The sequence below is a fragment of the Equus asinus genome, chromosome 9 (genome assembly GCF_041296235.1).
Source record: "Equus asinus isolate D_3611 breed Donkey chromosome 9, EquAss-T2T_v2, whole genome shotgun sequence".
NCBI classification, from domain to species: domain Eukaryota; kingdom Metazoa; phylum Chordata; class Mammalia; order Perissodactyla; family Equidae; genus Equus; species Equus asinus.
Genome location: NC_091798.1, coordinates 9,092,509 through 9,106,940, shown reverse-complemented (window position 1 = coordinate 9,106,940; position 14,432 = coordinate 9,092,509).

Genomic DNA, 14,432 nt, shown 5'->3' with positions numbered 1-14,432 from the left:
CAAATTGTCTCTGAGGGCTGTAAATTTGGGATTTTATAATTCCATAATTTGGTCTGCAGTTATTAGCTGGCATCATCTGATAAAGAAAAGCTTTCCTTTATCAACTAAGTGAACTGCAGTTTATTTTTAGAAGGCACACTATTTCCTCGAGTTACCAACTTTCAGGGTGAGGAGTTCTGTCTCTATCTGTCTGTCTGATCTATTCACATTGCTCTTTCATCCTTCTCGAATCACTGTGGACTGGTGAATTCTTATTCATTCTGTATTTTGCAATCAAACTTATGTTTCTGTTTGATACTCAAAATGTTCCAAATTTGGCCAGCGGGAGCTCCTATCAGCTGGCTCCTGCGTCCTTTGGACATGCCTTTGACATTCTTCTTTCTCACACAATAAGATTCATTTTGTACTTTCTCTGCCCCAGACTTAGGACCGCCCATTCTTCAAGGAGCTCTGTTTGCTTGTAGGGCAGAATGATACTTAGAAACCAAGATCTGAGTGCTAGGTGAGCTCGTAGCTATTAGAAGATCATTTCTTCTAGGCCTTTTCAAAGGACAGAACTAGAAAGTATATTGCTTAATAAAAACATGTTTCCACGTTGATATTTACAATTAAAATTTAATATTACAAAGTTTATTCAGGATACCTTATTTCACATTTGTATCTCCAACTGAAAATCTTATTTCCTGATAACCTGTTATATATACTTACTTTATTCTATAATGTGCACTAAATGATTACAAAGTTATAATTACTATCTGGCTATTAACAATGAAATTGCTGACTGAAGTTTAATATTTCTCTGCAGGTCTTCTTGTCCTTGAGGACCATCCGAGGACCATGATCGAAAGCCATTTGAAATCTTGTCTCATGTGGTAATGTGACAAATTTAACATATCACCAGGATGGTTTCAGTTTACTTTCAATTTTAGGTTGCTTTTTTTTAACTTTTTTGTTTAATTTTTGAATACATGAACATTTACATCATTCAAAAGTTAAAACGATATGAAAAGATGCACTCAGAGAAACTGCTGCCCCTCCACTCTCTTCCCTCACCCTGCACAGCTACACACTGTTTTTATTAGTTTCCAGTTTATCCTTCCAACGTTTCTTTTTGTAAAAACAGTATGTATTTTCCCTTGGTTTTTATGCAAATGGTAGCTTACCCTAAACAGTGTTCATAAGCTTGTCTTTTTGCTTAAGAAAATATGAAAAAAGCACTCCAAATCTGGACGTAGAGATCTCTCTTCACTGATTTTTTTAGGTCCACCCAGGAGTCTTCTGTGGACACGCCCTAGTTCATTCAACCATTCTCTGAAGAATGCGCACTGTTGATAATTTTTTTAGTTGTTGATAATTTTTTTGCCCTTGGAAATAACGCCACGGTGAATGGTTTGCTATTTACTGGAGTATATCTTCAGAGTAGATAACTAGAAGTGGGATTACCGGGTCAAAGGGCAAATACCTATGTAATATCAATCACTGCTGTAAAATTCCCCTTCTTAGGGTTTGGACATTTTACGCCTCTACTAGCAAGGTACAAAAGTGACAGTTTCTTTACAAGCAATGTGTTACCCATCTCTTGGGTTTTTGCCAATCTGAGATGAGAAATGACGTTTCAGTGTAGTTTAATTTGTATTTCCTTTACTATGTGAGGTTGAGCATCTTTTCATATGTTTAAAGACTTTTCCCTCTGAACTATGTCTTTTGCCCATTTTATCTCAACTTTGAAGAGCTTTTTAATGTATTAACAAGATTAGCCCTTTATGATGTAAGTTGCAAATATTTTCTCTTGTCTTCTCATTTTGCTTTGAATCCTTATGATTTTTTTGTCATGCAAAACTTTAGAAAATTTAGATAGTTGAATTTATCAATCTTTTTTTATTTTTAAAACTTCTTGATTGTGGATCATAGGAAAAAGGCTCTTGCCACTTCCAGGTTTAAAGAAATTTGCCTGTGTTTTCTTTCAATAGTTACGTGGTTTAATTTTTTACATTTGGATTTCTCGTGCAGTTAGAGTTAAACTTGATGAATGGTGTGAGGTATGAACACAATTTCATCATTTTCCAGATGTCTACCCAGTCGTCGCAACACCATTTATTACAAGGCCATTTTTCCTCCTGGAATTTGAGATCTCACCCCTCCCTATACTAAACCTCCACGTGTACAGTAGGCCCTCCTTATCACTGGTTTCATTTTTCAGTTTCAGTTACCTGAGGTCACCTATGGTCTGAAAATATTAAATGGAAAATTCCAGAAATAAACAATTCATAAGTTTTAAATTGCATACTGTTCCGAGTAGCAGTGATGAACTCTCCCACTGCCCCATTCCACCCTGCCCAGGAGGAATCCTCACTGTGTGTGCTATCCCACCCCCCGACCCCCATTAGTCACTTCGTAGCCCTCTGGGTTGTTGGATCGACTGTCACGGTATCACACTGCTGGTGTTCCAGGAACCTTATTTTACCTTAACAATGGCCCCAAAGCTCAAGAGTGGTGATGCTGGCAATTCGGATATGCCAACAGTGCTTCCTTTACGTGAAAAAGTGAAAGCTCTTGACTTAATAGGAAAGGAAAAAATTGTATGCTGAGGTTGCTAAGCTCTACAGTGAAAACGAAACTTCTATCCGTGAAATTGTGAAGAAAGAAAAAGAAATTCATGCTAGTTTTGCTGTCACACCTCAGATATGTATGCATAGGAAAAAAACATAGTCTATATAGCGTTTGGTACTACCTGCGGTTTCAGGCATCCGCTGGGGGTCTTGGAACGTATGCCCTGAGGATAAGGGGGTCTACTGTACTCAGTCATATTTCTGGACTTTTCTGTTTATATTTGTTCTGTCTATTCACGTGCCAATCATGCTGTTTTAGTTGTACACCGTATCATCTATCTTCTGTTGCCCCTCTAGACCCCCGACCCTGCTCCTGCGCTCCGTTCTCAGCCCTGGGAGGTTGGCCCGAAAAACTACAACCACTGCTTCCTTGCCTTTAGCTTCTGGCTGGGTTTGGCCATTGGGGCCCTCTGCCAGGAGGTCGGAGGGAGGGAGAAGAGCGAGGTAGAGGTATTTATCCTTCTGACTTGTTCCTGCAGGGTCTCCTTGATCTGTCTAGTCCCTTGACAGGTCTCCAATCCTCTCAAGTTGGCCCTCGCTACACAACTCTCTCTTCTGGCTTCTGCTGCCTACTCCCTCCTCCCACATCTTTGAGCCCTCGGGTAGTTAACAACCCCAAAGTTACTAGGGCAACTGCACAATCTTTTGTGATTTCCCTACAATCTGTCCACCTACACCTTTGTACATAGTCTGTTTATTAGATTATTTTCCAATTATTCTAATTTGTGTGTATCATCTGTTTCTTGCTCCACTCTAAAGAATACACAGAGGTTGTATTTACTTATATCTATCTATCTATCTATCTATCTATCTATCTATCTATCTACCTAATGGACTTACCTTACTTTCATTGCTCCTTTTTTAGGGCTTTCCTAGCTAGTCTTGCTTTTTCTTTATATGAACTTTAAAATCAACTTGACAGACTCAATTAAAAGCTGTCGTTGGTACTTATTAAGATGACACTCAATGATATGTTGCCTTGGGGAGAATTCACTTCTTTGTGAGATGCTGAGTTATTCTTTCCAAGACTATTGTTTGTCTGGACATTTCTTCAAGTCTCCTTTTATGTCATTAAAGAAGTTTAAAACAGTTTTTCTCATTTAATGCTCAGTGTAATTGTAGGTACTTTTTTTTTCTTTTTGTTGTTATAAATGGAGTCTTGCATTTCATTGCATCTTCTAACTGGCTATTGTTATGTGAAGGCTATTGTGAAGACTATTGGGTTTTCGTATGTTAATTTTATAATCTTCCGTCTTACTAAATCATCTTTTCATTTTAGTTTGTTTTTTCATTGATTTTTGGGGGTTTATCAGGTAGAATTTTTAACTGCTTTGTTGAGTTGTGATTCACATGACATGCAATTTACCCGTTTAGAGTATGTAGTTCAACATTTTTACTGTTTACAAGGTTGTGCAACCACCACCACAATCTAATTTTAGAACATTTTCGTAGCATCTAAAAGACACCCCATGCCCATTACACTTCCTCACCCCACCACACTCCCAGTGCTAAGCAGCCACTAAGCTACTTTGCATCTCCACAGATTTTCCTGTTCTGGACGCTTGCCATTTAAATGGAATCTCACATATGTGGTCTTTTGTGACTGACTTCTTTCACTGAGCACGCTATTTTAAGGTTCATCCGTGTTTAGCATGTATCAGCACTTCATTACTTTTTCTTGCTGAGCAATATTCCACTGTATAGCTATTTCACATTTTATTTATCCATTCATCACTTAATGGACATTTGGCTTGCTTGAACTTTTTGGCTATTAGTAATAAAGCTGCTATAAACGTTCATAAACAAGTTTTTGTTTGGGCATAGATTTTCATTTATCTGGGGTATATATCAAGGAGTGGAACTGCTTGATGAAATGGTAACTCTATGTTGAACATATTAAGCAGCTACCAAACTGTTTTCTGCACCATTTTGCATCCCCACCAGAAACGTATGAGAATTCCAATTTCTCCTTATCCTTGCCAACACTTGTTATTATCTGTCTTTTTGATAACAGCCATTGTAGTGGATATAAAGTGGTATCTCATTGTGGTTTTGATTTCCGTTTCCCTAGTAAGTAATTATGTTGAGCATCATTCCATGTGCTTACTAACCACTGGCATATCTTCTTTGAAGAAATGTCTATTCAAATCTCTGCTCATTTTAAAACTTTGTCTTTTATTATTTAAATGTAAGAGTTCTTTATATATTCTGGATACTAGATCCTTATTAGATATATGATTTCAAATATTTTCTCCCATTCTGTGGGTTGTCTTTTCACTTTATTGATAGTATCATTTGTAACACAGAAATATTTAATTTTGATATAATCTATCAACTTTTTTTGTGGCTTGTACTTTTGGTGCCATATCTAAGAAACCGTTGCCTAACCCAAGGTTGTGAACATTTACTCCTAGGTTTTCTTCTAAAAGTCTTACAGTTTTAGCTCTTAAATTTAGGTCTATGATCCATTTTGAGTTAATTTTTATACCTGGTGTGAGGTCAGAAGTCTAACTTCATTCCTCTGCATTTGGATATTGGTTGCCCCAACATAATTTGTTGAAAAGATCATTCTTTTCCTATTGAATTAACTTGGAACCCTTGTCCTGAAAATCGATTGACCTTAATATAAAAATTGATTTTTGGATTCAGGTAAATTTTTATATCAAGTGAAAATAGGGATAATTTGGTCTCTTTCTTTCCAATTCTTGTTTTTTTTTTTTTCTGGGAAAGATTCACCCTGAGCTAACATCTGTTGCCAATCTTCCTCTCTCTTTTTATTTTTCCTCCCCAAAGCCACAGTGTGTATTTTAGTTGTGAGTCCTTTTAGTTCTTCTGTGTGAGCTGCCACCACAGCATGGCTACTGACAGATGAGTGTTGTGGTTCTGCACCCGGGAACCAGGCCCGAGCCACCAAAGCGGAGCCTGCTGAACTTTAACCACTAGGTCATCAGGGCTGGCTCTCTTTCATCCCAATTCTTATGCCTGACTTTGCTGGCTAATATTTCTAACAAAAGTCAAAGATTAGTGGAAATAGTGAACATCCTTGCTTCATTCTTGGCTTTAGTAAAATGTGTCTCTTGAGTCTCCATTAAACACTGGGATAAGTTATATTTATTTTATAATGTTAAGAAACTGTTCATTAATCCTATTTATTGTGCTTTTTAGGAAATAGTATGAAATTTTGTCAAACACCTTTTCGGTGTCTATGAAGTTCAAATGATCTTTCTTGTTAGATTTACCAATATAATCAATTATATTAATCAATTATATGTTAATGGATATTGAACCATCCTTGCATTTGTGGAATAAGCCCCACTTGGTCAAAATGTATTATTTTTAATGTACTGTTGCATTTATTTGCTATGATTTTATTTAGGATTTTTCACTGGTATTCATAAGTGAATCAACTATTTCCTATTTTTGCACAGTATTTTTCAGATTTACTTATCGATTTTATACTTATTTTATGAAAATAATCTGGAAGTTTTCCTCTTTTTCTATGTGCTACAACTGTGCTGTCAAATAGAGTAGCCAATGGTCACATGTGGTTATTTAAATTTACTTTAATTAAAATTAAATAAATTTAAAAATATGGTTCCTTAGTCACATTAGCCACATGTCAAGCCATCAGTCACCCCATGTGGCTAGGGGCTGCTGTATTGGACAGCACAGCACAGATTGTAAACATTTCCATCATTTTGAAAGTTCTGTAGAACAATGCTGCTCTAGAATATATGTAGGGTTGGGTTTTAGGGGTGGGTGGACGATTGATAGCCCTTCTATTTCTCCCATGGAAATTAGTGCATTTGAACTTTCTACCTTTGCTGGCATCAATTTTGAAATGTTATGCTTTTCTAGAGACTGTAAATGTCATCTACACTTCAAAATACATTTCCTTAGAATTATATAAAGCAGCATCTTATAATTTTTTAACTTTCTCATTTTGCAAAGATTATTTCCCTTGGTATTATTTTCTTGGTATTGTGTTTTTGGGTTTACTCTCTGTCATGTAGGTATCTTGCAGCTTATCTACTTCATAGATTCTTTTCAAACAACTAGCTTTTTAAATTAGTTTTACTATTTATTTTCTATTTTTAACTCAATTTAATCTTTTACTATTTACCTTCTGCTTTACTTTGGTTTTCTGTTTTGTTCTGTTTCTAACTTTCTGTGTTAGCTAATTATCTTTCATTATCTCATTTTTATTAATATATGTTTTTAAGACATTGCATTGTTTCTGCTGATTTTATCATATCTCACAGATTTTGAAAAGTTTGTTTTAATTATCAGTATTTTCAAGAATTCTTCAGGGCTTTTTTTTTATTAGAGAGATATTTAATTTAAAAATGAAAGCAGCCTTCATGGTTTTGAATCTGTTACTTGTTTAAAGATCCATTGCTTTGTGATCAGATAATGATGTGGCATTTCTACTTAATAGACTTTATTAAGGTTTTCATTGTTATTTTGTATGTGATTATTTTTCAGTTGAAGTTATTAAACTCTTCTATTACTTCTTGTGTCTCGTGGAGCTTCTGCTTTGTGAAATTTGCTGTTGTGTTATTTGGGGCATAAGTATTTATAACTGTTATACATCATGGTTAAGTGTGATTTTTATTAAGTATCCTTCTTTATCTTCTTTATGTTTTTATTCTGAATTCTAACTAATGAGATGTCATGTTGAAGTGTTGTGTTTCTATGTTTCTCTGTTTCATGGATTTTTTTATTTTGAACTGCTTTTATCTTCTGAGAAAGTTTAATTTTCACTTTCTGTTTTCTTCTTAGAGTATCTTTGATTCAATTTTGGGTTCTTTTTTCCTATTGATGACTGTTTTCTTGAGTCTTCCTGGGCCGGTAGTACCTAGTGGTCTTATGGGGGGAGGGTGCACAGGCGAGGTTGTCTACTAACTAGACGTCTTGGTTCAAGGGTGCCCTCTTTCATTGCTAACGTCAAGTGCAATTTATTTAATAATGGTTTCCTCTCTGTTTCTGTCTTTCTTGTTGTCTTCTGACAACTGTGTGGTTTCAGCAGGCTCTTCTCATCAGTCACTTCCTTCTTTCCCTCACTGTCAAGCCTCCATTGGTACCACCTACACCTTCCAAGATATGTCCTTCTGCTTCTCAAGACTACCTCATCTCTTCCTGTGAAATTTCTAAGCCTGTCCTTTGGCCCACTCAGTGGCCAATGCTTTGATCCAGCAGTCTTCTATCTGTTCTCTATGTGTCTTATTTAGAGTTTAACCTTCACCTTCAGGGTGAACTATTCTTGAAGTTATCCATGTTCCATCACCACTGGGACCCCACCTGACTCTTCAGTTTTATGTATATTTTCCATAAACTCTGAAGCTTGTGGCAGATTCTAAAACTGACGCTGCTAGTATTAGACATTTGCTTTCCCGTGAACATATAAATCGAAGCGATGACATTCTTTGCATTTTACTTATGCTGTAGGTACTGGCTGTGGGTGGTTTTATTCCCTCTCTTTCATCTCTCTCTCTTATCCCTTTTATTTGTATGAGTTTTTAGAAGATGCATGGAGAGATTCTAATCTAGGCAGCCTACAGGACTCTGGAACTAATGCAGGCCTCTTAAATTTTGTCTAGATATTTTTTAAACCAGAAAGCTACCGCTTCACGGAAGCAATGTTTCTGCCCCATTTATCTGATTCGACCAGTCATTCTGTCAAATTGGTAGTTTGCAGCCACAAATTTTTGTGGAGATGGGACAACTCACTGTTCCTGTTTGAGTACAGAAAACTCCTTGGGGTATTCCTGGGAGAAATAAATCCCTTCCTTTGGCCTTCAGACTCTTCTCAATTCAATATCAATTTGAATCCTTTCCGGGAAAGACAGTATCTAACTGTAGAATAATAATCACCATCATCGCTGCCCTGGGTCAGCATCCCTCTCAGAAATGCTAATGCTCTGCCTGTTACGCTTAGTGGAATCAAAAGCTTGGCAATCCATTGCTTAAGTGTTTTGTGTGGTTCCTGAAATGAGCATTAAATAGAGACTTTGTATTAATTCAAATGTTCTTGAAATGTAAGGAATTATTTCCTGACAAGTCAAGAGCTCACCAGTGTCTTCATCATACAGAAGCCTCCCTGTGAGTTTCTCACCCCAGTATCACCTCCCTCCCAAGCCATCATTCCCAGTTCACCAGGGTGACTTTCTAAAAACATGTATGTGGGCAGATCAAAGGCTATGACCCTTGATGGTTCCCCACTGCATACCAAATAAAGTCCCAACTTCTCCACGTAGGTCTTGGCGATCCGGGCTGTGCTCCCCTGTCATCCCTTCATCCCATGCCCCAGCCTCACAGAATTACTGCCCTGCTTCTTCAGGTATCTCATCCCCTTGCCTGTCTACCCTCCTCTGTAGTCAAGCACACAATGTTTATCAAGGGCTCTGATCTTGGCTTAAGTGAGCCAGAGACAGAGCCAACAGTCACACACCAGTGATTACATTTTGGTCAAACTGTGAGATCCTGGGAATCCTAGGAAAACCTAAATAAGGATAGAAAGTGTCTGGCTCATAGTGGGCACTCAGTTTGTGTTTGCTGAATAAAAGAGCTGTTTGGGAAAAGTATTCTCTAAGGAGAGGACCTGGCACCTCCGTAAGTGTTCTTCTAAGGGGCAGTTGTGTCCATGTCACAAGAAGATTCTTTTTATCCCACCTGGATAATATTCAAATAGGAAGTCATGATTTTGGATCTATTAAGGAGTAGATTTTCACTAGTACCCGGTGCATAGGGTTTAATTAAAATATAAATCATTGCTATACTGGGTGCGATATAAGAGTGGTTTGCGTCACTTAAAAATACATTTTTATCGTCTTCACAGATGAAACTCATTGACTATGCATCTCCCCAAAGCCCAGTAGCTCTTCACAAATTCAGGAAGGAGAAGATTAATGATTTAAAGGCAAACCATGTTTTTCCTCCATAAATCATCAGAAACAAATATTTTCCCCTGAGTCAAAAACGAGCCACTTTCCCCACAGAAGCAGAGTTATTACCCACTAAGCTGTTTCTCTCCATCTGTCTTTCTCCATAAGATGACGCACCAGGCTCCTGCTCCAAACGGAGGTGACAAGCACGCCTCGCGCAGCCGCTACTGGCGCCAGCAGCCGTCAGCGTTTGTGGAGCACGTGCTGCGAACAAGGGACGGGGCTCGCTGCTTCGCAAACAGCGTTTCCAGTTCTCACAAGAAGCTTGCAAGGTAGATTTGGTTACTACTCCCATTTTACAGCCAAGGAAGGCAGGACTCAAGGTCACCTGATGGAGGACCTGCAACTTGAGTCACTAGACCCTAAAGAACCACACAATCATTTCACAACGTTTGACTAAAGGAACAAAAGGCCTGGGCTGAGCCCCATCCCGCCCTGTTTGGTGGATGAAGAGAGTGAGGCCCAGAGGGGGCAGTAGCATCCAAGATGCAGGGCCCAGGCCTGCCTCTGCCTGCAACATTAGCCTGTCTGGATGTTGGTACTCCCGTCGCTGCTGAAGGTGCTCCTGTTCTGGAGCTGCCCAGCTGGGGTCCTAAGGCCCCCCTGGGGCTCCCACTCATTGTTCATGTTTCCATGTGCAAAATATAAGCTGCAGGTACCCACGCATCTCTGTTTCCAATCCCTGATTCCCTTCCTTTCTATTCATTACCATCAAAAGGAGCCAAATACTCAGTGTGGTATACAGAGAGGCAGGCCACTGGAGGGAAGAGGGACTCAGGACGCATGCCATCCTCGCCTGAAAGAAGATGATTGACACTAACACTTACTGAGCCCCTTCCACTAGCCAGATGCCCTTTCACGAAAGCACCTTCTTAAAGCATCTCACCTGAGCTTTCCTGCACCTGCAGTGATGCTAGCTCCACCTCGCAGATAAGGAAACAGGGTCGGGAAGGCTGAGGAGCTGGCCCCACGGCCCACGGTCACGGGGGGCAGAGCCAGGATCTAAAGCCTGATCTGTGCTTCCAAAGCCAGCATGCTCGCTGCTTTCCAGATGCCTCTGAAATCGTGGGCAACCAGGAGCAAATCAAATAACAGCCGTCAGCTGGTGCTGCCTCCACCGTGTAAGGAGGTGTTTGGGCAACACACCTGCTGCTCTGAGTTCAGTGAAAACATGGGACTTACAGCACTAGAGCTGGGGCTTCCCCCTGAGACCAAGATAATGCTTGAAGCAGTTTCCCTGCTGGGATTCCAGAGCTTAAGCATCTGAAAAAGACCTCGCCAGAAGAAGTGGGCAGAGCCAGGAATAAGAGGGCCCCGGGCCCCGGCACGCAAAAAGCAAGCAAGCATGAAGAGTGAGGACCGTAAGCAGAAAGTTCTGCTCAGCTCATATATGGAAGCCTCCCTCCCAGCAAGTTCCCAGGATACTAGGTCCCTGAAACACTGGCTCACCGAGTTGCTGGCATCTGAATGCTGCTGTTATGGGCTCTTGCCAAAATTCATCCATCAAAGCAATTATTGGAAACTTGGACAGAGCACAGCATCCAAAGGAACAACAAAAAAGGAATGAAAAACTCATGGGTGTGGGTCTTCTGGTCCTGGCAACTCTTGCTAGATGGTTTCCAAAACATCTTCTACGCTAAGCTGCACCTGCAGCCAGAGAAATGTGTTGTTTCCTCCACTTAGCACATGCGATAACTGACTCCTTGTAATCATGCAACTGGAAAGTGGCTGAGCAGGACTAGAACCCGCATTTTTGACTACCTGGTTTGCCCCAACCACTGCCCTCCCTGACATTATGGAAAGGCTCCAGCTCTGGTGGAAAGGGCCCCCGATACCCTGGCCCGCCCTTTCCAATCCGCACAGATGCCCCAGAGGTGTGGTTTGGTTGCAGTGTTCTCCCACTCTGGTAGTACCAGCCGTCTTGGGGGAATTTGACCACCCAAACAGCCTCTCTCTGCCACTTTGTTCTGCTTTCCTCTGTGTTGGTTTTATTCTACTCCTATTAGGTAACAAGACAACCCCCTAGCATCTCCATGTTTGTCTACCAGCTTGAAAATGCCAAGGAAAAAAAATGCCTCTTTCTAAAAAAAATTGTTCCAGCAACAGTCCTGGATTGATCGTATTGTCTGATTGTCCAGGCTTGCGAGGCGTGCTCCTAGCAGATCCCATTCCTAGGGCATAGAGGGCTCTCGCAGACCAGACCCAGGGTGGGAACCCATCCTTGGAGGCATAGTTGTAGGTAAACACCCTGTACTGACCACACGAAATGATAGTGAGGAAAAGATGTTTTCTAGTTCCTCAAAGGAGTATCGAGCTACTGTTCCCAGGAGATGGAGGAATAGATGATGGGAAAGCCAAACAACGGCTGGCCACGGTGATGTCGTTGAAGCACTTTGGGAAACAGTCCTTCGCTCATTCCTTTTCAGGGTATGCACCACACAGAAGAGATGGTACTGGCAGGAAAAAACCCATGAGACGCGGTGTCCGTCATAAAGAATAGCAGCAGGTACTTCTGTTGCTCTTTGTGGTGTAAACAGTGCTTCACTTTCATTACCTTGTCTGCTCTCTGTATTAACTCTGCATGGTGTCAGCAGCCCCACTGTAAAGACGAGAAGACTGAGGATCAGAGAGGTCAAGTCACTGGTCTAAGTTTCCTTGGTGTGGAAATTGGATTATCGTGCCCAACTCTCCCGCTCTTCCTATAACAGGATTATGGATCCATGTGCTTTGTCGTGCAACTTTGCAGGCCTCCTGGGAGGCAGAGCGACCTGTTGATTCTGAGCCAAGAGTGAGAACAGATGTGATGACATCCCAGGAGAGGCTTAAAATGTGCTTGCAAGTTTCACTTGGCCTCTTGTGTCCTTCCATGAGAAAAACACACCCCAAGGAGCCACTCCTCCTTCAGCCTGGGTCCCAGGTTGGGGAGACAAATGGAACAGATCTGAACTCAACTCACTACTGGGAACCAAGTCCAGCAGAGGTCACCTGGACCACAGCCCACTCATAGATCTGAAGGTACAAGCTAATACTCGTTATTGTGAGCCACTGAGACTAAGGGGATGTTTGTCACACAGCAAACACTGACCAGCAGACCTAACTAATACATTACAAATCAGGAATTTAGAAGCCCGTCTAACATGGCAGCACACAGTGTGAAGAAAGAGCCTGAATGCCAGTGGCCAATTTGTATTCACCCTGAGAACAGCTGGAACTCCTGAAAGGAATCACTAATGAGGTGTGCATATTAGTACACGAGGCCCAGGACTTTAACAAGCAAGACTGTGAAGAGAATAGCCAGGGAGGAGGTGGGATCCAAGGTCCGGGGAAAAGATGATAGGAGATACAACTATGGCAGCCCAGATGTGCATGCAGCTTTCTGTCCAGCTGTTGCAGCTCCGTAATTGTTCAACTCAATTAAAAATCATCTAATCAACAGGGCCCCATTAATGCCTTCTGATAACAGCAAACAATAAGCCTCTCAAGTAACCTATATAATTGGCAACAGCAGATTTTTCCCACACATTATCTCCTTTCTGATTAGAATTCATTTGATTGTAATTATTGAATATAATTCAGCGTCAGGTTTTATCCAATGGCAAACATCAGTTCTGATTTCTGACCGTGCTCACAGCGCACGGTCACTTCATTTGTGCTCATTTGTGGGCAACAAGACTGCCCTTCACATTTCGTTTTTTTTAAGATTGGCCCTGAGCTAACATCTATTGCCAATCTTTGTGGTTTTTTGGCCTTCTTCTTCTCCCTAAAGTCCCCCAGTACGTAGTTGTATATTCTGGTTGTAAGTCCTTCTGGTTGTGGCATGTGGGGCCCCGCCTCAGCATGGCCTGATGAGCGGTGCTAGGTTCACGCCCAGGATCCCAACTGGCAAAACCCTGGGCCACCAACATGGAGCCCGTGAACTTAACCACTCGGCCACGGGGCCAGCCCCTGCCCTTCACATTTTGAAGTTGACATTGGAATCTATGTCACATGCATTTTAAAGATAAATATCCATGCTTTTGAAAATTTCAATGAATATTAGAACCTGAAGATGAATGTTTAAGGAGAACCTTTAAATTTAAATAGAAAGCCCAGATTCGGATTCCACATATTTTGAGCCCTTGCTCCGGGCCAACCCCCTACTTTACCTCGCTCTCTCTTAATCCCATGACAATCTCATCCCATCTTAGGTGAGAACACTGAGACCTGGAGAAGGAAGGACCTGGGGTGGGAAAGGGAAGCATTAAGAAGTGTTAATGTGAGCTTCCTGGCGAGGCTCCTCGGACAGCTCTTTGCAAAGAATAATTTTTTTGAAGCCTACTTCTCTGAGTTTCCTCATTTGCCAAAACGGTATGAAGAGGCCAATGTCATGGGGTTGCAGTAAAGGTGAAACGTGTGGTGGGCATTTGCTATTCCTGTTGCCCTTCCAGCACCTTTGAAATCTCTTGTAAGTTAGAAAACTTCCTTGCCATCTGAATCTTGAACCTCCGACCCACTTTACTTTTAAACAGCTTTATTGAGATATAATTTACACTCCATAAAATTCACATGCTTTAAGTTTCAACTCAATGATTTCTAGAAAATTTACAGAGGTGTGCAACCATCACCACAATCCAGTTTTTAGAACATTCTCATCATTCCAGAAAGGCTGCTCGTGACTATTTGAGGTCAAGCCCCGCTCCCAACCCAGCCCCAGGCAAGAACTGAGCTGCTTTCTGTCTCTATCGATTCCCCGTTCGGGACGTTTTATGTAGATGGAATCACACAGTCTGTCGTCCTTTTGTCCACTATTTTCATTTAGCATGTTTTTGAAGTTCACCCATTTGTCTTTTTATTGACAAATAGTGCTTTATTTATGAATATACCACATTTTATTATCCGT